This window comes from Lissotriton helveticus, chromosome 2_1, assembly GCF_964261635.1.
Source record: "Lissotriton helveticus chromosome 2_1, aLisHel1.1, whole genome shotgun sequence".
NCBI lineage: Eukaryota > Metazoa > Chordata > Amphibia > Caudata > Salamandridae > Lissotriton > Lissotriton helveticus.
Window position 1 is genome coordinate 904924549 of NC_136059.1, and position 25148 is coordinate 904949696.

Genomic DNA, 25148 nt, shown 5'->3' on the forward strand with positions numbered 1-25148 from the left:
CGTTTCTTTCTTTAGACGATAGTAACTGTGACTTAAGCCGGTGAAAACTGTGCAAAACCGACCCTACTAAAGCATCATTTCAGGGTCCAAGGGATGCCCCCGCCATGAAAAGGACGTCCCGCCGTGACCAGCGCCGGTTGATCGAAAAGATCACACTAAAAATAGAGGTAGTAAGAGCTTTGGGCGGTGTAGGCACTATACTGAACACAATACACAAGCCACAACGGTGCAGAAACACCGAATGTAAACAGCTGCGTGCGCCAGCGGCGCGAGTCCTCCTACCTGCACATGCCGGCGCTATAATAATCACTCAAACTACGGGTCAATAGCGCAAAGGGAGAATTCTTCGAAGTGGTCCGGGGCGGCGGAGCGTCGTCCAATCACGGGCGCCGGGCACTCTATCACAAGTAAACAATTGATCAATAACGGAAGAAGCTGTTCATCGAGAGGGACGGGGGGAGGGGGGCGGGAGAGGACACGGACGGCGGGAGACACCGGAGCAGGAAGGCGGGTGCCGGCTCAATGCCGGACCAGATTCGGGGGCGTTCCCGGCTTTTGGCTGACGTCGCGTGACGTAGCCAAAAGGGAAAAATTCTCGGGAACGCCCCCGAATCTGGTCTGGGATTGACAGACAGAGCCCTCTACCAATGGCTAGCCTCCATTTATGGAGCTAGCCAATGGGAGGAGGGGGCAGATACCCGACCCCACATAGAGGATTAGAGGATATCATTAGATTTTGCTAGCGCATGCATCGCTAGTCAAAACCTAAAAATGAAAATAAATGTACTTTCCTTTCTTCGCCGCACTACTTCCTCCTCTTTCCACCATCTTATGTAAGCTCCGGAAGTAGGAAACTGCACTACCCAATCCTGGTGCTACTTTCACAGCATGAAAGAAGCGCCAGGATTGAATAGAGAAGCCTCTCTCTGCGCTTCTAAGAGCACTGAATGCGCATGTCTGACTGGCCAGCCCAAGAGGGCCAGCCAGAGAGACGTGCACATTTTAAAGCGCATAGCTCTCTGCTGCTGCCACTCGTCAGCGCTGGACCTGCCCCTTTCTGACACTTAGTTCAGGATGGGTTGCTGAAAAATAAAATGGTAATAAATAAACTTTATTACTATTTTATTTTTCAGCTCTGGGGTTTGTGGGGCAATCTCTTCTCCGCTCAAGTGGAGGAGCCCCTCCCCATGGCTAACAATTAAGCTCTTATCCATAGCTTGATTCATGGGAGCAGCACAAGTACAGAGTTCAGTAGTATGGACAATTGGTGGCATAAATTGCAGCACTAGAGTGCGCTTACATTAAAAGGGAATGCACTAGGAGCAAAAAAGACAAAGTGATATGCTAGAGTCTAGGGTATTGGTTTGTACTTAAAAAAGAAAAACACATTTTGGAAACCCCCGCTATTCCCATTAAAATTTCGGTTTTTGTATATTTTCTACTGCAAAGTAAAGAAACATTTTCATAATTAGGGATATGTTTGATGTATACTTGTTTCTGTAGTTTTGTGCATTTTTGGAGATTTAAATCATAGAAATAGCTTAGACCACGTCCCCGGCTTCCAATGATGATTCGGTGAGGTTCCACGGAAGTCAAAAGGCAAAGAACCACTGCCAGTGCATACTAATCCTGCCAGTTCATCGCACTGTTTAGTTTCCTTTGCTCCTCGAGGTGAATTCATCCCTTTTGAATCTTTGATACTTCTGTACTTGTTTAGATTGCAATGTTATCCTATTCATCCTCTCTACTGCACTAAACATCAAAAGCATAACCCAAAGGCCACCCGATTGCTTTATCCCTAAAGTTTCACCAGGTTTATGTTTGAGAAATGGTGCTTGATGCTGAGTACAATAAACACAAGATGATAAAAACATGTTATGCACAAAGGAGGGCGTGAATTGCAATATCGCAGAATGCTTGGACAGATACGATCTTAAAATGATGCCTTGACACCCCTGAAGGTGCACATTTGAAGTTTATCAAAACCAGAGACCTGAATTTAAGCTATTTCTAGTAGCAGTGGCTGTGGCAAGGAGTACATGAAGATGTGAAACCCTGCTCACTTGAATAGAAACAAGACCACAAAGGCTAATGAAATCCTTGTCTCCATTCCTGCATCCGCGGTTTCATGGTCCCAAGTTTTACTAGATTACATCACCTATTAGCCTCTTTTTCAAGATAGGCTACATAAAGGGGCTCATTACCGATGTTGGGCGGAAAGCCTTCTCCCGACATTTGGAATATTCCTGACCATGTTGGTGCCCTTCCGACCTACTCGGTCGGTTTACAATCCAACTGCCCAATTATGATGTTCGCGGTCGGAACGTAAACCGGACGGTCATTCTGATTCAGTTCCGACCGACTCGCGGAGTATTCCTGTTGGTCGGAACTGTACCGTAACACCCTATGTCGGTTTCCACACACCATTTCCCCATAGGAGCCTGTGTTACGGCCGCCGACTCAGGTGTAACACAAGCTCCCATAGGAAACAGTGGGATTCCAACAGAACAGTGTTCGGTTGCATCGTAATCTGGTGGTCGGAACTGCCGACCGCAAGCCAGTCTGTGCCGAATCCAAGTCGGTATCGGCAGGAGGCTTTCCGCCCAACATCGTAATGAGCCCCAAGGTGTCATGCTTTACTGCATCACCAAAAGGGCAAAACGCATCCCTTCAACTGTGACATCCAAAAGCAAAGCCACTCCAGCACAGTGTAATGCTAACCTTTTCTCTTAATATTGGTTGCCTGCAAAAATCATAAGAGATCATGATTCTCAGTTCACTTCCATAATCTGCCTGTGTTAATACCGGAAGTTCAACTTGCAGTCAGCGTTTTACCATATCCAGGTGGGTGATCAAAAACTAAGATTAAATATTATGCCTACACAATAACTCCATTTCTATCCCAGTGTCAATCCACAAGACTGGGTTCTTAAGAAGCTACTGCTGAGTTAGCAAACAATATACGGCATTCATCACTGGGAGCCAATCTTGTCCAATGTAGATATGCCTTCCATCTTTGATATCTATTGACATTCTCCTCTTCTAATTGGTGACCAAGAAGACCACAAGAATATGAAACATTTGCGGTGTACAAGTTCTTCGAGGCTCTCTACAGTAGCTTATAGATTACTTCAGAATTTAACATAAGGAAACTCCACAAACCATTCATGCCCAAGAAGTCATATATTCTTTCCAGCAAAGTCACCTGGCTGATGAAATAGAGATCCAATAGTTTTACAGTTGTATAATCACTAAGTCATAACTCAAAGACTGGTCCAATACAGATTTGGATCCCACTATTTCATCTTTTAAATAATTTAACATTTCACTCCACTGATGTCACTTACTGTGATCTAATCAGCGACAGTCGCCTGATGTCATCTGGTGTCACCTTTGTGATATCACCCATTTGCCAATTATTTATCCAATCCAGACAATTGAAAGCACTGGTTAGCAACTCACTGAACTGAACTGATTGTCCATCGTCCACAGAATCTGACTGGTGCTTTTTGTAGAAGATACAGATTATCCAAAAACTGAAAAACAGTAGACTCATCTAAACTTTCAAAGCACCTCTGTGCTGTTAATGAATAAACGACAATCATCCACTTCAAACTCAATTCCTCCCAAACTGATCTAATGTCCTGTGGACAATGTAATGCATTTCCCCACATCTAACATACTCATAGATGTTACATGCCACCCTCGCCCTCATGAAGTCGCATGCAGACGATGCAAATAGCCGTTACTTGGACACTCCCATCTTCTTGCTTTGGAAATTGCAAACGATTCAAACCCTGCACCTAGTCCTTCACCCAAGTGAATGCTTCACATTGGTGCTTCATGCATTCCACTGGCTACTTTGAGACATTCTGCATTGTCCAAAGATCTAGCACAAAAACATTTTTTTTTCTTCCTACACCCGAAATTCCATATATACTCCCAGAACAGAACACTCCACTCAAGACTAGTACCCTAATCGGACCCAGATCATAAAAATGGGATACATCTGTGGCGTTTTCCAGGTCTTAATTGAACAACCATAATCTTCCCTCACAAATGCTAAAACCAACCCTGCTCCCTTTGTCTCCTTGTGATATCTCTTTCTTTCTTTCTTTCTTTCTTTCTTTCTTTCTTTCTTTCTTTCTTTCTTTCTTTCTTTCTTTCTTTCTTTCTTCTCTTTCTCTCTCCTTATCTCCAGTCTTTCTTCTGCCTCTCTCATCACTTTCTCTCTACCTTTCTCCTCCCATCTTTTCTCTCTCTCAAGCGTCCCGGGCCCTCCGGGCTTTCAAAACCAGCCGCCAATGGCCCCAGCCCTTTGGGTTAATGCCCGGTGGAAGAAAGGCCCGTCCGGCCCAAGGGCACAAACTACCTTTAATGCATTCATATATTCCTTTTGCCTCAGGGATAAAGTAACTGGCAGCGAATCACAATGCTCATCATTAAGGGGAGCATTAACATTAAATGGTTTGGCACCAGCAGAATGCGACTGGAATTACTGTTTTCACTGAAGCATGTTAATCTATATTATGAAGTCGAAATCTCGGTGAGTGAAAATGAAAATGAATAGCCCACACAACACTCAGAAATGATGACCTGCATGCAAATTGTAAGGCTGCATTATAAAGTATGAGTGATTGCCACTCAGATGGAGCGCTTTGAATTAATAGACACTGATGCAAAATAGAACATGAGATAGTCTAAAATCAAGAAATGTAATTTCATTTAGTGCATAATGTTTGTAATGAATACGTGAGTTCTAAATGTGAATGTAAAACAATAGCATAAGTGTATATGAATCAGCCAGAAGTGTATATTAAAATGAAGTTACAAGGCGCTAATAGCACAGAGGGCTGTCTTCGACAAAACAAATCATGGGCTTCAGGCTACAGGATATAGAAATATCAAAATAAACACAATTGTAAAGTCTTTGACAAGCACAGTACAACACTATGTGATTTTCATTTTTGTAAATAAACTTTATTTTCATTTTACAGTATCAAAATATGAGCCAAAGGTAATATAGAATACAACAAAACTGAACATTTTGTAAAAGAGATTATCAGCATAGTCTCGGACAGTGACAATGTGGCAGATCAGAATACAGTATTCAATCAATCAATCAGGACATTTTTTAAGCGCGCTACCTACCCGTGAGGGTCTCAAGGCGCTGGGGGGGGAGTGAGTGCTGCTACTGATCGAAGAGCCAGGTCTTGAGAAGTCGTCTGAAGGCCAGGAGGTCTTGGGTCTGCCTTAGGTTGGTGGGGAGGGTGTTCCATGACTTGGCGGCGAAGTGGGAGAAGAATCTGCCGCGTATTTGGAACCCCTAATAAATATCCCTCAGTCAGAGTAAGTCTCAATATGTAAGCAGTAGATGCCAGCTTTTACCATTAGTCTCCTAGAAGCACATTCTCCCTGTTAATTGAGCTACAGCGTTCTTATACATCAATGACATAAATATTCAACACTGAGTGCCAGGGTTGAGTAATAGCCAGGGGCGGCTCCCCCAGTTGAGTGGAGGAGTGTCACCCCACAGGCCACAGCTGAAAATAAGATGGTAATAAAGTTTATTTATTACCATTTTATTTTACAGCAACTGACCCGTCCTGAATTGAGTGACAGGATGGGTCTGGCCAGTGCTGCTGATTGGCAGCAGGGAGCTGTGCGCTTTAAAATCTGCATGTCTCTTTGGCCAGAGGGAGCTTTTTAAACTTCTCTAACACATCTGTCTTATCCCAGGATTGGTTAGGGGAATTGGCTGGGTCCTGTGGAAGAGAGACGACCAGTGGAGGAGAATGTTGCGTTGCACTTCAAAGTGAGTGTTCTACTTTTTATTTTTTTGTGTCCCCCCTGCCCTCTCCCTCCCTCGACCAACCGCCCTCGATACATGGCATAGTACTGGAAATCATTCCAAATGCCTTTAAGTTGCTGTGCAGGATTGACTAGAACACACAAGGCCTCCTCCCTATCATTGCATCATACAGCTAAGTAAAGGAAGGAATACTTTAATAAGTGTCGGCCACTAGAGATTGCTTGGGCCACATATCCGCCCATCCTTTTTCACCCACAGGGCTCTTCTTGAGAGAGAACACTTGTATGCAAATGAGACTTGGTTCTACTTCAATAGGAATAGGCTAGTGGGGACTGACAGGTCTCCTAATGGCAACACAAGCAACCGCAGGCTCTTTTCAGCTCACTTAGCCCCTTGTCAGTGAGCTTGAGCTTTGGGGCACATGGAGCATGAGACCCATGTCTGGCAATTCCCGTGGCCCTTAAACCTTCAGATGCAGAATACAACAAAGTGACTGAAGGGATATTTGTCTAAACCTCAACCGCTGACAATCACTCGGACTGCATTCCATTCCATCAGATCTATCATTGCAGACTACCAAATCTTTATTCTAAGATGTGTATGTAACAAGTAAGTGCCTTCCTTGCACATCCATTGAAGCACAATACCATGACTGGCCCACACAAGAGCCAGGCCAACAAAGCACATCCTTGCAACTGTCACACCTGTCTTTGTAGGCAGTGAATACAAAAGCTTTGGGTCCTTGTTAACCTTTACTCCTGGGATATTTGCTATGTGCCCCAATGCGTTAGTCCAAAAAGTTCAATAGAGGTGCAGTCACACTGTAGATATAAGAAATGAGCAGTAGGCTTTTACATTTCAGATAGCAGCCATTAGAATTAGCGGCACATTTACAAAATAAAATAAAATAAAATAAAAATAACAGGGATGGATCACTGTGTTAGCCTTGCTGGCTTAACACCACACTCTGCCATTTCTGAAATGCAGGGCTGCACTGTATTTACAAGAATACGTTGCAGCCCTGCATTTCTCCCTGTGCTGCTGCTAAATTTAGCAACCTAGCACCAACGCAAGCACAATTGCACCATAGTGCAAGGTTGCCTGCGTTGAGGGGAAGGATTCCTGCACATCAACAATTTGAAATGGCGTTTTGTAACTTCTATGTGTGCAGATTTGTGCAGCACACAATAGAAGTTGCAACTCGTAAATTTTTTTAATGACTGTTCATGTGCAGGAAGGTACACCTTCCTGCCCATAAACAATCAATGGCATTTTGCTGTTTCTATGTGTGCTGCACAAGGCTGCACATATAGAAACAGCAAAAACAAGGAGAAATAATGCATTTCACCTAGTTGCACCAGGTAAGACCAGGTTTTCCCTGGTCTTAATTGTGTCACTGCCCCACATTTACGCCACCCGTACATATTTGGGGCTGTGTCAAAATCAATGCCCAATCAACACATAATGACCGCCCGTTCACGCTAACTATAGCATGAAAGGGTGCCTTATTTACAAGGTAATGGTAAGCCATGTTAAGTGGCTTAACGCTGCCATGTGAATATGGCGCAGCCCCGTATCGCCACAGGAACACCTCTAAAAATGACGTTCCTGTGATGATAGGGGCTTGTAAATATGCCCCCTAGTTGGGCAGTTGTATCAGGTATAATGGGCCAGCAGAGGCCGGCCCATTAAGTCTGCAGATTGAGCGGGGCAGAGAGTCTGAGCAGAAGTCATCTCACTTGCATTCTTGTGTGGCTCAGCAATTTGAACTAATCTGTGCATTTTTTTTATCTAAGTGAAGTTAATAAAACATGCCCACCACCCTCCTTCTTTTCATAAAACTTCGCTGAAGCAGTGTTGTTCGGAAAGGCCATATGCAAATCTGGGCCACTTTTTTTGGTGTGCCGGGCCGATTTTTGATCCCAACTGGCACCAGCTGAACTAGGACTGAGATGATGGTGGTTGTCTCACCCATCTACAAGTGGCCCAGACTCCGGACATATCACTAATGATGATGGGGAGCTGCGCACAACTAGGGTCAACCTTGGAGTCTGAAGTCTAAAGACTTTTTTTTACGTATTGATGAGTTCCCTTTCCATGCTGATAGCCTTGTCTGAACAGTCTACATTAGAATCTGATCGAGTGAGAGGAAAGTCTTGTCCACTGAGCTACAGTCTTGACACTACAGGCCAGGCTACGTCTTTCAAATGTCATAAATGCTTGCAAATATAACATAAACTGTGAAATGCATTGGATTACTATCCGATTCTACGCCATGAGACCTCCAGTAAAAGCAGTTGTGAAAAAGGGTTCTTCAGCAGGAAGTTTTAACATTATTTTGTAATAGGCAGGCAACAAATGCCTTGGCACTGTTTCATCTGGGCTATGCCATGGACTAGCAAATAGTCATGTAGTTTATCTGGACTACAAAACCTGGCCATGCTTCCCATATGAATTTAGTAGCCAAGACAAAATGGTCCAAGCTTGTGGATTTCAAGGTATTCCTGATTATGCATCAAGCTTTTTACTACTGTGGATGTCCATTCTTGATAGAAAACATTGACTGCTATAACATCAATTAAGATCTTCATCCATGCTATTTTTAGTGGCCCGAGATACTAAATATTAAGCTGGGTGGAGGAAGATTCTTAATGAATGATAAGAGGGTGACCAATGATCAACATAAACTCAGGAACAAAGGGGGTGTATTATCAAAAGGATTGCACCAGTGGAACATCATTTTTACCAACGTTCCGGTGGTGCAAAGCCCTGCACCATATTTACAAAGTGGCGCTAAGCCAATTTTTGTGGCTTAACGCCGCTTTGTAAATTTGCTACCTTTTCACACAGGTATCAGCTTGAAAGGGGCGTGCAATGGGTGTTGCTGTGGGCATTCCACCGCAACGTCCATTGATATGCGACTTTTATGTGTCTTGCAGAATGCAGCACATATAGAAATAGCAAATCACCCTTATTGGCAATCACCATTATTAACTATTGTTTCATGTAAAGCAGTCACCCTTGCACCATGGCGCAAGGATGTCTGTGTTGACCCTAGGCATTTATTTTTAGCGCCAGCACAAGGGAAAGCACAGTGATGTGCCATATTGAAAATACAGTGCATTCCTGCAGTTTTGGAAATGGCGTGGCTAAATGTGCCACAGCTCCACGCTCCCTCATTTCCTTGGACGTATGCCCCAAAATGTCCTAGTGTCTCACTCAACATCCTGCCAAGACCCACCCACCCAATTCATGGAAACAGGTGTGCATCATGATTCTCCTAATTGTGCCTACGTCTGTCTTTAAGTTATTATTTCTTAAAGCATTTACTAAGCTTACGCTCACAAAACGCGTGACTTTCAACTGCCTTACCGAACAGCTGCAAGTCTATGAAATTCACTAAACAATTCCACCCACGACTATTATCCTAGCACTAGCTTGATGTATTTTATGAAGTAGGTACTAGACAGAGGTGCAACTAGAGCCAAATTTCGGAAGGGGGGGCTAAGAAAAAATGTCGGGGGGGCTAATTCTATCAGCAAGAGGCAGAGTGGAGATGCAGGGGCTCTAAGAAGGGGTGAAAAATCAACAAAGCCTCATTAACAAGCAAATGGTCTTTTAAAAACCTGTGAAGTACTTGGGTGGGGCTGTGTGCGTGCCCAGAAAGCTGTCTCAGCCCGAACTGCCACACACGACGGGGGGGGGGGGGTGGTGGGGCTCCTACTAGACGACAGTTTAGAATTAAGAACTGTAACACACTTTTTTTAAATGTATTGTGGAAATCCTTTCTTTCCTCTTCTTCCACCCCTCCTGTGAAAATTGGGGAGCTGGAGCTCATCCCCACACATCCTGTAGCAGTTACATCCGGGCCTATGACGTGAGCGGATAAGTGCCTGGAATAGAGTTATCACTTATTGAAAATTCAACTAAATGTTACAACTGAATAGATGTGTACCTCGTTCTTATAGGATTTCCTTAATTCCTCCCTTGAAACACCTTGGTAACACAAGTGACACTTTAGAAAAGACACAGGAGTTCATCAATTTATACACATTACTAAGTAAAACATTTTTAATTCCCTGATTTACACCAGGTGTTAAACTTTAGTAATTACGGTGTAACTTTACACCATGTATAGACGTAAGGCGGGCATAAGTCTAAAAATGTCTGTAATTCAGAACCCAAAGGAAACAGCATTGGTTGTGGTGCGCGTAGAAGAGCCGACTATAAAAACACAATGTGACAGAACATAGTAACACCTTTCCCTCATGTTTTTATATTACATCTGTTAATATGTGCTTGTTCAGCATAGATTGCCATTAGGCACCATGTTTTCATTTCTTAGAAGTTCTATTGCCAATATTCAGCCTCTAATAACACAGGTCTCTTCTCCTGGGAACAACATTACGGTTTCGAGTTGAACGTCAATGGATTCCTAGCAGGACCAATCAGGGAGCTGTGTCGTGTCCATTTGCTAATGAGTAAACAGAGCAGGAAAGCTCGCCGATAAGCCACTACTGCCATAACAAGCACCCCTGCGCCGCATGCACGGCCACGCTCGGACGCGTAACAGCACGGTACTGTTCCTCCCTCACATGCCGAGTGTGTGTGAGGCCTAGCATGTGTCTAGCATAGACATAAGCCTCCTCGTTGAGAATGCATGCTGCTCTTATGCAGCGCTGTGGGTGATATAACGCACCATGGAGGCCAATGTTAGGAGGTATCCAGTCCTTGCCAAGCACTCTGTCCACCATCACTGGACCAAGTACAGAAGAGATGGAAAGCTCTGAAGCAGGCACGAAAAACGTGCGGAATTACCAGCCCTCCTGGGATTACCAGTAATGCAGGAATACCGCGCATTACCAGTTTCTCGCCCAGACAGAAGGGCTCCTCAAAGCAAGATGCCACGTTTTATAATACTTCCACCTCCATTCAATCCACTTTATCACATTGCACCATACCCCTCGCATCAATCATTTCCCCATTTCCACATTTGTCCATATATTATCACACCAGATACACTGTTGAACACTCCAGATCGTACTGTTCAAATGAAATAGACAATAAGAAGTCTAAACCAACATTCAAAAGAATAACCATTCGCATAACTAAATACAACATAACTGAATCATATTCCGACACATCATATAATAAAGTCTTATCAGGCAACAATCTACAAAATTCAACAGCATACCACCCACATGACTACATAAAGCACAATGTAACTTACCACTCCACAGCATATTGCAGCAAAACACCCAAGACTATCTTATCACCTCAGAACCCTCACCATATCACAGAGCAGCAAACTCTATTCCACTACACTCCAAGCCAGGGCACGGGTTTGAGGGCATTCCACATTGTGCCACACGCCATTCCACATCATTCTTAACTCCCATCTTCCATTGCCACACACGTTACACTAAACAATGCCCCACTGCGTACCACCTACATGACTGAATACAACAAAGTACATTGTAGAGCTCCATAACAAATCACCCCAAAACATTCCACACCATTACTCTACAATAAATTCCCACCAAACACATGACTTCAAATTAAATCATATGCCCGTAGCCCACTACTCACAGCATGCTCCCTCGGCTAGCATCATACAAATTCACCCCTCTGATACATGATACCATAATTATCCATACAGTTTATACTCTCCATACAGTTTACACTAATCACTAATACAGCATTTTACAAACATTACATCAAATCAGGTAACAGTACACCTCATCGGTTTCTTCAACACCAATCAAAACATGCATTGGAAATGCAATAGGTCTCGCCTTCATTAAGTTAAAGCCATTTTCTTTACTAATGGTAATGTATAGCAAAGCAAATGGCTTTAACTTAATGAAAGGCGAGACCTATTGCATTTTTAATGCTTGTTTTTAGCATGTTAATGCTTCTACCTCGCATGTCATTGCCACACATTATTAGTCTAACTAAGCTAAGTATTAGTAAGGTACGTTTAAAAATATACAGCGGGGTGATCAATGATTTGTAGTGGTTGTTTCTGTGGTGGTTTTTTTTGTGAAATGTATGGGCGTGCTGTAGTGTATCTTGGAGTGAATGGGTACTGGGGTGTCTGTTCTGGAGGGCGGTGTATTGGCTTTGCGGAGGGGCGGGAGCCTTATGTGGACATGTGTTCCTATCTCTTGGAGTCTTGGGCTCCAGTGCCACTTACCTTTCCTTTGTTAATAATATTCTCCCCACATCTGCTGCCTGCTGATTTCCTTTTCCTTTTTTAGGTCTCGTGACCTAAAATGCGCGCAAGCGCATTGAGGAACGAGAATTCAAGTGCTCGAAATACTCTTCAAACTAAGGGCTTCGTTCCTTGGCGTTTTCTTGAAGTTCACGTGGCCACAGGCACGCGCTTTTGGGCCATAAACTCTGTTCCCCACAGCCTTGCATTCATTTCTCCTCCCCCTCCCCAGCCAGCTTCCCAGGCCGTAGCAGCACTCCTCCCACACTCCCATACTTCAAAGGCTTATCACTTCACACGGCCGCAGGTCGTTCAAGTCTTATCACTTCACACGGCCGCAGGCCTTGCAACCAGAGCACTTCAGTTGGTGCGCAGCCCCCCTTCCAGCACTGCCTTGTTACTCTCGACCAGGCTCCGCATTTCACCCATTGAAATAACTTTAGAGCAGCATAAAAGGGTTTACAAACAAAGTAATGTAACTAAACAGAACATATATTCTTAACTAAATGTGGCATATACATGGATAATATATGGAACGTATGTAAGCATAACATACCATATGTAGAGTGCAGAGTGCAGATTCAGAGTGCAGTGTGCAGATTGTGAGTGCAGATTGTGAGTGCAGATTGTGAGTGCAGAGTGCAGATTCAGAGTGCAGAGTGCAGATTCAGAGTGCAGAGTGCAGATTCAGAGTGCAGATTCAGAGTGCAGAGTGCAGATTCAGAGTGCAGAGTGCAGATTCAGAGTGCAGAGTGCAGATTCAGAGTGCAGATTCAGAGTGCAGATTCAGAGTGCAGATTCAGAGTGCAGAGTGCAGATTCAGAGTGCAGATTCAGAGTGCAGAGTGCAGATTCAGAGTGCAGATTCAGAGTGCAGAGTGCAGATTCAGAGTGCAGATTCAGAGTGCAGATTCAGAGTGCAGAGTGCAGATTCAGAGTGCAGATTCAGAGTGTAGAGTGCAGATTCAGAGTGCAGATTCAGAGTGCAGATTCAGAGTGCAGAGTGCAGATTCATAGTGCAGATTCAGAGTGCAGATTCAGAGTGCAGATTCAGAGTGCAGATTCAGAGTGCAGAGTGCAGATTCAGAGTGCAGATTCAGAGTGCAGATTCAGAGTGCAGAGTGCAGATTCAGAGTGCAGAGTGCAGATTCAGAGTGCAGATTCAGAGTGCAGAGTGCAGATTCAGAGTGCAGAGTGCAGATTCAGAGTGCAGATTCAGAGTGCAGATTCAGAGTGCAGAGTGCAGATTCAGAGTGCAGAGTGCAGATTCAGAGTGCAGAGTGCAGATTCCGAGTGCAGATTCAGAGTGCAGATTCAGAGTGCAGATTCAGAGTGCAGATTCAGAGTGCATAGTGCAGATTCATTTATTTATTTATTTATTTTTAATATTTATAGAGCGCAGCATATACCCTTGGGCGTCTTGGCGCTAATAAAATATTTGTTTACATACGGAGCATGATGCTTTGGACCGGATGAAGAAGCAAACTGGCCAGGTGATATAGTTATTGAATAAACAACCAGGTCTTCAGGAGTTTACGGAACTGAAGGAGGGTGGTGCTTTGCCTGATGTTGAGAGGCAAGGTGTTCCAGAGTCTGGGGGCCGCCACCAAAAACCGACGGTCTCCCCAGGTAACGGTTTTGGTGCGAGGTACAACCAGTTGATGAAGAGTGGCTGATCGTAAAGCTCTGGTGGGTTTGTGGAGTTGCAATTGTTCCCTGAGAAAGTGTGGTCCTTGATTGTTGAGAGCTTTAAACACAATGCAGAGGGATTTAAAATGAATTCTTTTTTGTACAGTGAGCCAGTGAAAGTCTGTTATATTTTTGGAGATGGATTCGAACTTTGTTTTGCCTGAAAGCAGGCGTGCCGCTGCGTTTTGTATTGTTTGTAGCTTTGTGATAACTCTGGTTTGAGCATTAAGAAATAGCCCATTGCAATAGTCCAGGGATGCAAGGACAAGGGCAGTGACTAGTGTCTTAATGGCAGAATCAGGGAGAAAAGGACGTATCTTCCTGATCATTTTTAATTTCAGGTGTGCCGTAGACACTGTTTTATTAGCATGGTCCAGGAAGATAAGACCGTCATCAAAGATGACTCCGAGGTTCCTGACCTTGGTGGTAGGAGTAGGAGGGGTACCAAAGGTTTCAGGCCACCAACTGGTTGGCCAGGCTGGTGACAGGGGTCCAAAAATGAGTACCTCGGTCTTTTCTGAATTTAACTTTAGGCAGTTGGTAGCCATCCATTTGCCTATGTCTAGGAGCCCCTTCTTAAATTTATCGGCTATTTGTTCTCCGTTCCCTTTAATTGCCAACACTAGTTGGGTATCGTCGGCATAGGAAGTTAGGCTCATCCCATGTGCCTTGATGGTATTGGCAAGGTCCGACACATAGATGTTAAAAAGTGTCGGACTCAGGGATGAGCCTTGGGGAACTCCACAGGGAGCGGAGAGTTGGGCCGATTGAAAGGGACCTAGAATGACAGCCTGTGTTCTTTTGTCAAGGAAAGACGCAATTAGGTCTTTGGCAGTGTGGCCGATGCCACATCCCTGGACACGGTCGACCAAGGTGTTGTGGTCGACCGTGTCGAATTCATAGTGCAGAGTGCAGATTCAGAGTGCAGAGTGCAGATTCAGAGTGCAGATTCAGAGTGCAGAGTGCAGGATTCAGAGTGCAGATTCAGAGTGCAGATTCAGAGTGCAGATTCAGAGTGCAGAGTGCAGATTCAGAGTGCAGATTCAGAGTGCAGATTCAGAGTGCAGATTCAGAGTGCAGATTCAGAGTGCAGAGTGCAGATTCAGAGTGCAGAGTACAAATTCAGAGTGCAGAGTGCAGATTCAGAGTGCAGATTCAGAGTGCAGATTCAGAGTGCAGATTCAGAGTGCAGAGTGCAGATTCAGAGTGCAGATTCAGAGTGCAGAGTGCAGATTCAGAGTGCAGAGTGCAGATTCAGAGTGCAGAGTGCAGATTCAGAGTGCAGAGTGCAGATTCAGAGTGCAGAGTGCAGATTCAGAGTGCAGATTCAGAGTGCAGTTGCAGAGTGCAGTTGCAGAGTGCAGTTGCAGAGTGCAGTTGCAGAGTGCAGTTGCAGAGTGCAGTTGCAGAGAGAACTCAGCAGCACCACCACAGCATCACTCAGCACCACCACAGCACCACTCAGCACCACTCAGCACCACCACAGCACCACTCAGCACCACCACAGCACCACTCAGCACCACCACAGCACCACTCAGCGCAATCCCAGCATCACTCAGCGCAATCCCAGCATCACTCAGCGCAATCCCAGCATCAATCTGTGCAACCATTCAACAACAACTGGTTCAATTATGTTCTCTCAATGTTTCAAGCTTTATTACAAATGTCACAAAAAGATGTTATTTCACTTCTGTTCTTGGATTTTCATCACAATAAAATACACTGAACATAGTCTTCACAAACGTTATTTACAAAAGTTTAAGCTATTGCCAATATAAATTACAATCACTTTTATTTAAGTATTAATTATTTAAAAAAATTAAAAGCCGTTGCTATTTGTAATATCAATACATCTAAGTCACGTAAATACAAAACATGTTGCATTACAAATGCTATAGTCGTCACATGTGCGAAAGTTATAACTATTGGCGTTGAAAATGACAAAGCTATTAATTTAGCTATTTTCAAAATCAACACATAAATTAAAAAATTGTCATTTACAAGACCAATAGCTCAAACTTTCATAATGCGAGACCTATTGCATTGCAAATGCTTGTTGTTTCTTGTGCTGTTTCATTATTTTTTTATTTTGTGTATGGTTTGCGTTATCATGCAAATTCAATAAAAACATTTATAAAACAATGCACGTAATTGTAGTTTAGACAAGCAGACATTTTATACATGCTTTTGCATATCTCCACGAAGCATTATGGGATACTAATATTATAAAACTCTGGAAATTATTAGCTTTGAAAACATGTATACACACATTTCACATTGCAACCAATGTCAACAATGCAAGGATGAGTTTACATCTCACTCTATTGCCTTTAAGCGCCTACCTTAATAAGATAGGCTTTGCATGCATTATAGGAATTCCACACTAGTTCTTGTCCATGATTTGTAAAGTAGCTAGGTCCATAATTCATTGTGATTTGAAGTGTGGTTGGTAGTTATGTAGGAGATGGTTGCTGTGCTGTGATTAATTTGGAGTTCTGTGTTGACTGATTTTTCAGTGATGTTAATTTGGGATTACATGAACTCAGTGTTCTACCTGCAGAGATGCCAAATGGCTGTAATTTTGAGAGCACAAAAAAGCAGATTCTACCTTACTGAAGCTGGCTTGCAACGCATTGAACAATCCTTAGAAATGTGCGGTTATTTTGAAGCAGATTGCTTGCATGTGGTGCAGCCTAAACCTAATGTGACTGTGCATGGAAGCAGGCTTCTAACGGGAAAAAAGTGATTTGTCAATGGAGTTTGGAAGTGAATGCGAGGAGGATGCTCACTCCATAAAGGTGAAATACAGACAATTCTGGGATGCAAGAAAGCAGTTTTGTACCTGCATGATATACCATTTATTAGAAGCAAGGCATTTGACGGGGTTGGTCATGCTGACTGTCAGTTATATTCCCTGGCTCAATGAACAATATACACACACGTGCACTCACACACAAGCATGCACAGTCATTGACAGATACTGACCACTAGCACGCATGCAGGCCGCACTATCACAAGCACACACCAAAATGCATTTATTTTACATCTGCACAAAGTCAGAAGCACGCATGCGCGCACCTCGCACTTCCTACTGTGGCTTTACGCTGCAGTCAGCTCCTTCGATTGTTCAATGTGGCTTCTGCAACTTGCTCTGTAGCTCCTTGCTTCTTTCCTTGCCACTCTCCCCTTATAGGTCCCGGGGCATCAGCTCTTGTACCGTGCGCTGGGGCTGGCCATACACTTCCTCGGCTGCCCGGGGTGAGTCTTCGCCACTGTGTTTGCCTGTTCATGTCACATTGGGATTTGGCGGTAACTACGTTTTCAGTATTTTTTCCAGTGCCCCCTGTTCATGGTATCTGGGCCCTCAGAATGCATTTCATGTGAAAACGCAAGCACAATGCTTTAATGAAGCGCTCGCTGCACAGTAAGAAAACAATCGATTTCGGTATTGACACAGCAGCAGGTTAAACTTTAAAAACCTGTTCACGTAATACAGCTGCATGTAATACAGCTGTCTGGTTACCAAAATTAGCCCTGGTACAACGGCTGACTCCTTCCCAGCCTTTGCTTGTGTTTGTCTAGTCTTGGCCCACTGTTACATAACAGGCTGTCTGCTCGCGTCCGTACACTGCTAATCCGGGCACTGAGCGCGCACTTCAGCGAGACAAAAAAGCATGTGCAAAGCAGGGCACAAGTCCTAAACCAGCACGGCCCGTCATGGGAGGGACAGAAGATGTGCATGCGGGGACTGCCCTTACTGGCGGCGAAATGTAGTGCATCCGTCTCACGCCGCGAGTAAAGGGGTTAATCCCCGCGTGCACATCTTTTGTCTTGTTTGTCTCCCAGCGTGCATGCTGGAATCGTATCGATTCCAAAAGGTCCTCGGCATGGCAGAGCAGCGCATGCGCTGCTTTTTGCCAGGCCAAAGCCTAAAAAACCACCATTCTACCATATCACAACATTCACCACATCACACGCTTTCTCACCATACAACCCTCACCGCCATACCATTTCAGATCACACATCACATCGTTATACCATACATACCATACCATATCATAACTGAACACAAGCTGCAACATACTACTGTTAAACATCATCCTGTCATAAATGCCCCACTCCATCAGACCTACCACACTTCACCTTTCATCAGACTACATTTTGTGAGATTCTTCAATGCTATAGATACCACACCTTTCCAAGCTACACCGCATGACTCTGCAGCATTCTCTAACAGGTCACTCACTCTGTGCCAGACCACTTCTCTGTCACAAAACACTCACAATCGTTCTAGCGGTGCTGCAATTAAGGCCAATGTAAACCATAGGACAGAGGTAATTCTTGCGACTGGGGTACAAGGTCAAGCGAGACAAGTACATGTGGAAAGGGCGCAGGCAGTTGAATTCAGACAGAAAACAGGAGAGAATTGGAATCATGGCGCTATTCTGCTAAGAAGCCTCTGGGAAGGAGACTCAGCGCTTTCTATTGATACAGGATGGAGATACTCTGGGGAAATAAAACACTGCAACGGGAGAAACAAGATGGACGGATGGTTTCGTATAAGACATCTGAAAAATAGTTAACAAATAATTCACGAGATGATATAAGAATTGCCTATAATGACCCAGGGGATGAGGGGAATCAGACTAACAGATAGCCATTCAAAGGACTCCTAAATGTGCATGCAGAGAGCGCCTGATGTATCACATGGGAAGCTGCAAAAAGGGCTGAAGATGCAGAAAAGCACTTGACTGTTATTGAAATCACTTCTGTTTCAATTTTGGGGAAAACATAGGGTTGTAATGATGCAAGTTCAGGAAGACAAAGAAGTAGTAAACAATACCTTGGAAAACATAGAGAGAGAAATAGTCATAGAGTAGACACCAAGCAATCATATATATCCAAAGCCCTTCAATTGAGGAGCATTATCACAAGCATGCAGTATATCCTGAGACTGGCACAATCATCGACTTTGCAGAAAATTACACTTATTCATCGTGGGTGCCTAAATAGGTGAATGTCCCATTTCCTCAAACCGCCTGGTTCCTCAGCCACCATTTGGTATGATCTGACCATGCCTATATGGTATCTGCAAGACACGCCTCCTACTCAAGAATGGACTCCAGTTAATCATGAATTCAGTAAATAATCATATCAAACAACAACTTAGAGTCTCAGAGATACAGTGGAGGAGTACCATAGACACAAGAGCCTCAAGAACAGGGAGTTGGAGGGACAGGGAGTTGCACAGGGAGTTGGGGAAAAGACAGTGAATGTAATAGGGAATAACAGAGAGAATCACGTTTATTGAATGAGAAAACAAGGACAGGAAAAGAGAAAGCCATGGAACAGTGGTATTCAGACAAAGAGCGACACAGAGGCAAGGCACTGAAGAACAATAAAAAGTTGGGCTACAGGGACACTTTTAGCTGTCAAGTACTAAATATCCACAATAAAACACAAGAGAGTCCCAATAGGGACTGTGAAGTCTCTGACATGCATCAATAACAGTTGTATGGAAGAGCAGAAGACCCATCTCCTGTACAGAAATCAACTGAAATGTAAAACAAGCATTTACAATGCAATGGTTTCGCCTTTGGAAAAGTTAGAGTTATTGGCATTGTAAATGACAAAATTTGTATTAATGTGTTGGTTTTGAAAACAGATAAATAAATGGCATTGTCATTTACATTGCCATTAGCTTAATCTCTGCAGTCACTCTGCACTCTCTAGCACTCCCTACTCACTCTGCACTCTCTAGCACTCCCTAGCACTCCCTACTCACTCTGCACTCTCTAGCACTCCCTAGCACTCCCTACTCACTCTGCACTCTGCACTCCCTATGCACTCTGCACTCCCTATGCACTCTGCACTCCCTCTGCACTCCCTATGCACTCTGCACTCCCTCTGCACTCCCTATGCACTCTGCACTCCCTATGCACTCTGCACTACCTCTGCAATCCCTCTGCACTCCCTATGCACTCTGTACTCCCTATGCATTCTGCACTCCCTATGCACTCTGCACTCCCTATGCACTCTCCACTCTCCACTCCCTATGCACTCTCCACTCTCCACTCCCTATGCACTCTCCACTCCATATGCACTCTCCACTCCCTATGCACTCTCCACTCCCTATGCACTCTCCACTCCCTATGCACTTTCCACTCCCTATGCACTCTCCACTCTACACTCCCTATGCACTCTCCACTCCGCACTCCCTATGCACTCTGCACTCCCTATGCACTCTGCATTCCCGATGCACTCCCTATGCACTTTCCACTCTCCACTCCCTATGCACTCTGCACTCCCTATGCACTCTACACTCTGCACTCCCTATGCACTCTACACTCTGCACTCCCTATACACTCTGCACTCCATATGCACTCTGCACTCCCTATGCACTCTCCACTCCCTATGCACTCTCCACTCTCCACTCCCTATGCACTCTCTACTCTCCACTGCCTATGCACTCTCCACTCTCTATGCACTCTGCACTCCCTATGCACTCTGCACTCTCCACTCCCTATGCACTCTCCACTCTGCACTCCCTATGCACTCTGCACTCCCCACTTTGCACTCCCTATGCACTCTGCACTCCCTATGCACTCTCCACTCTGCACTCCCTATGCACTCTGCACTCCCTATGCACTCTGCACTCCCTATGCACTCTCCACTCTCCACTCCCCATGCACTCTCCACTCCCTATGCACTCTCCACTCTCCACTCCCTATGCACTCTCCACTCCCTATGCACTCTCCACTCTCCACTCCCTATGCACCCTCCACTCCCTATGCACTCTCCACTCCCTATGCACTCTCCACTCCCTATGCACTCACCACTCCCTATGCACTCTCCACTCCCTATGCACTCTCCACTCCCTATGCACTCTCCACTCCCTATGCACTCTCCACTCTGCACTCTGCACTCCCTATGCACTCTCCACTCCCTATGCACTCTCCACTCCCTATGCACTCTCCACTCTCCACTCCCTATGCACTCTCCACTCCCTATGCACTCTGCACTCCCTATGCACTCTGCACTCCCTATGCACTCTCCACTCCCTATGCACTCTCCACTCCCTATGCACTCTCCACTCTCCACTCCCTATGCACTCCCTATGCACTCTCCACTCCCTATGCACTCCCTACTCTCCACTCCCTATGCACTCTCCACCCCCATGCACTCTCCACTCCCTATGCACTCCCTATGCACTCTGCACTCCCTATGCACTCTCCACTCTGCACTCCCTATGCACTCTCCACTCTGCACTCCCTATGCACTCTCCACTCTGCACTCCCTATGCACTCTCCACTCTCCACTCCCTATGCACTCTCCACTCCCTATGCACTCTCCACTCTCTACTCCCTATGCACTCCCTATGCACTCTCCACTCTCCACTCCCTATGCACTCTGCACTCCCTATGCACTCTGCACTCCCTATGCACTCTCCACTCCATATGCACTCTCCACTCCCTATGCACTCTCCACTCCCTATGCACTCCCTATGCACTCTCCACTCCATATGCACTCCCTACTCTCCACTCCCTATGCACTCTCCACCCCCTATGCACTCTCCACTCCCTATGCACTCCCTATGCACTCTCCACTCACTATGCACTCTCCACTCTGCACTCCCTATGCACTCTCCACTCTGCACTCCCTATGCACTCTCCACTCCCTATGCACTCTCCACCCCCTATGCACTCTCCACTCCCTATGCACTCCCTATGCACTCTCCACTCCCTATGCACTCTCCACTCTCCACTCCCTATGCACTCTCCACTCTCCACTCCCTATGCACTCTCCACTCTCTATGCACTCTCCACTCTCCACTCCCTATGCACTCTCCACTCCCTATGCACTCTCCACTCCCTATGTACTCCCTACGCACTTTCCACTCTCCACTCCTGTAGGAAGGTAGATCCCTGACTATGGTTGCCCCCAACTTTTTTGCCTGGTGTTTTGCTGGTTTTCTGACTTAGTTGACCTGAGGCCCTGCTGTTCAGGACCTCAGGCCTACTGCTCTCTCTGTAAAATGGATTCCATGTACCTTAGGTACATATCTAAATTGGATACTGAGTCACCTTATCAGTCCCTGTACAGTGTACCTTAGGTACCCAGGGCATAGGTGTACCCAGGGCCTACCAGCGGCTGCAGCATGTATTATGCCACCCCTGGCTGGCCATCCAAATCTGACACAACTGGCTGCTTGACAGCTGGGGCAAGGTGGTGTAATCACCCTTTGCTTTAGATATAGTATACCTATATCTAACCCTAAAAATGGACACACAGATCTCCTATCAGTCACTCCTATGGCAGGCCTTAACAATCCTGAAGGCAGAGTGCTTGGAATCGTGTGAGATGGTGCTCTGGCATGAGCTGAGCCTGTCTGCGGCTTTCGGGATCCATCCCTTAGCCGTTTCCATGATATCGCATACCATATACTCTTAAGTGCATTATAATCCTCGCGGTTATGTGCCAACTCTGGTATCGCTTTATCAAAACATGTCGAGTAAGGTGTCATACGAATTGGAATACTAACCCCTCGCCAATTCTGGCGACGGGGTTAGCATTCCACCCTTCTAGAGGGACACGACATGTATGTAACCCCTAACCCCGGTTAAAGTCAGACAGAGCCTTAGCATCCACAAAATGGATGCTGCCACCGAGACACAAGTCTGCCCTCCTGCTGCTGGGAGTCCTCCCGGAGCAGGAGATAAGGACAAAGGGTTTCCTGCCAGGGGCGGTGCCAGCACCGTCCCAGACAGGGTTTTGTGTATTGTAGGTAGGCAGGGCTTTAGAGGAAGGTGACTGCACGTGGCACCCCGGTGCTCACTGTGCATAGGCTGGCTGGAACCAGTTCCAGGGTCACTCCAGACCCTGTGCTGGGGAAAAGCCCGCCAAGGAAGTGGGTGTAACCACCCCCCTCCTAGTCCCACCCATAGGGCAGGACTTAGTCGCGTGCCAGCCCCTTTTTACAGGATAAAGGTAGAGACTGGCCCCCTTCCAAATCAGATCATCTTTGAATCCTGAAACTACTTTCTGCGAAAGGAACTCAAGACTTCTTCCTAAGATTTCTCCCTTGTGACTAAGGAGTAGTCACCCTGCATCCGCAGGCACCATCCAAGAACACTGCGGTCTGCTGTAAGTCCTTCCTCCGGAATCCGACTACCCAGCTCGACGAGAACCGGCTTCCCTGGCACCTCTGACCTCTACCCACCTCTACAGCCCAGCTGAGAACCGTGGGTGCGACGAGACCTCAAGGGACCGGCCTTCTGCAAGACTGCACGACTTCTTTCCAGCAAGCCCGCCGAGTAATCTACTGGTGAGTGCTTTGGGGTCCGAGAAGCCCCGACTCTGAGCAGCTCCAGCTCCGAAGTGCAGCCCCCCAGCATCTCCACGATCTGCGTGGGGCCCTTCTACTTTCCGCTGCTCACCGCGTTGTTTGGCTACTAGCCCGTTGGCTTGTGGCCTTCCTGACGACGCCCGACGACATTTCTGCTGCTGGTCTGGTTGCTCCAGACTGGCCCTTGCTCCCTTCCCGAAGAGGAGCACCCCGGACCCTCCTGGTCCACTCAAGACGCCATTTTGAGTCCACCGCGTGGGCTTGAATTAGCCAAGGCTTGTTGCCCAATCCTGGGTAACTTCGACGCCAACGACTTCATCCTTCGTGGGACAGCTCGCACCTCCATCCTGGTCGCCGACAACGCCTCCTGGTCCGAGAGACTGCAGAGCCCAGCAGCGCCCACTCACCTGACTGCGGTGACTTCGCCCGGTGCCATCCTGGTGCCCACTTAATCACTGGCTAGTGATTCAAGAACTTGGTCCCCTCTGCTTTCAGGTTTTCTTCTTCCTTGATCCAGGCTTGGATCCATCGAACTTTTCTTCACTGGTCGCCTGCCAGCAACTTCTTCCTTCCAGGCTCCTGGTCCGGCAACGAGATCCCCGACGTCTTTTCAGACCTATGCAGCTGCAGCCCCTGGGCTAGGTAACTTCGGCACTTCGGTGTCCCAGCATAGCCTCACTATCCAAGGGTCAGGATCCACTGTCGCTTTCTCCCTACCAGGTCGGGTTCGCCCGTGAACACTAACTTTGTGAATTCTAGCTTCCATAGACTTTGTCCCGCATCCCGCGTGAGAGTGCACACTCTGCACCCGAGTCCCCTAGGCCTCCTAGTAGTAATCTAACGATTCCCTAGTCCAGTCCTAGCGATTCCAAAGCCTATTAGAACTGTTACTTACCTGCTAGTAATTCGCATTCCACTTTTAAAGTATATGGTTTTTCGTGCCCCTCGGGCATTTGTGTATAACGTGCTAACTTAAGTATTTTCATAAGAGTACAGGGTTGTTGTGATTCTAATAAATACATTGTTTATTTTCATAACACTTGTGTGGTGTCCTTTCACTGGGTGTTCAAGGGGTAATGTGATGGTAAAACAGCTGGCTTAACACGCCCTCTAGAGTCTTAGCCTTAGACTGCTCGTATCCATGCTACTAGGATAGCTGGTCTATAAGGTTGACTTACAACCAATCATCAATAAGGGTTGTTTGGACTGATATATAGTGATCACTAGAATAGTGAACACTGCACATCAGGCCAACTTCTCACATTGGTGAGCAGCGGTTGGGATTTGAGCTTGCTGTTGTTTTACCACACATATCCTAAGAATATCTTGTGAAAGATCACATAAGTACTAAAGGTACATATAACTTAGCTTAGAATACTCTGAGTTCTACTGAACCAGCTGTTGTAGCTCCTAGGGCCTAGCACACCCTAAACTACAACTCTAGCAAGGGATCAGTAGGCAAACATATAGTGTAGGTAAGTGCACCACTTACACCTCACTAGAAAAGCATGTCGACTCAGGAGGACTCTACTGAGACTCCCCTGGTCAGTGTTGACCCTCCACAGGTCACTTCAAGATATGCAGCTCTCAGTTTCCATGAGATGAGACAGATCTGTGTCTCCAGGAAACTGAAGCAGGGGTCTAACCCCACCACTTCCTTTCTGATAGGTCTCTTAGAGACATATGATGCCAGAAAGCTTTCTCAGTTACATGAGAACATGCCAGCCTTAGAGGGAACCTCTGGGGATCCAGATCTCCACAACACTGATTCAGCAGTTGAGGAGGAGGATCAGGAGGTACTCTCTGGGGATGAGGTAGACAAGGGTCTTGAGGTAGTCAGAAGGCTAACTAGGACCAACTTAGACTTACTTGGGCTAGGATCTGGGGGCCCCCCAGTACTAACCCGAAGTGGGCCTAACCTTGGAGTTAGGAGAGATAGATCTCTTTCTAGGGACTCCAATAGATCTCTGCACTCTAATGCCTCTTCTCAGGGGAGAAGGAATCCTCCACAGAGGAGATTTACTTCCCCTCAGAGAAAGGAGCATGAGGCTAGGATGAGACAAGCTGAACTGAGGATTGAAAGGGAAG

General features: G+C 45.9%; 1 long non-coding RNA gene across 3 annotated transcripts in view; it reads left to right on the forward strand.

Annotated features, from left to right (window-relative positions):
• LOC144819540 (uncharacterized) overlaps positions 1-25148 on the forward strand; it is a 162327-nt gene that overhangs the window by 95360 nt on the left and 41819 nt on the right. For 2 of the 3 annotated variants that reach the window (XR_013607433.1, XR_013607435.1), the window contains exon 2: positions 5740-5815. The exons of the other annotated variant lie outside the window; for it this stretch is intronic. This is a non-coding gene — a long non-coding RNA (uncharacterized LOC144819540). The remainder of the gene's footprint in view (positions 1-5739; positions 5816-25148) is intronic. 3 annotated transcript variants of the gene reach the window in all.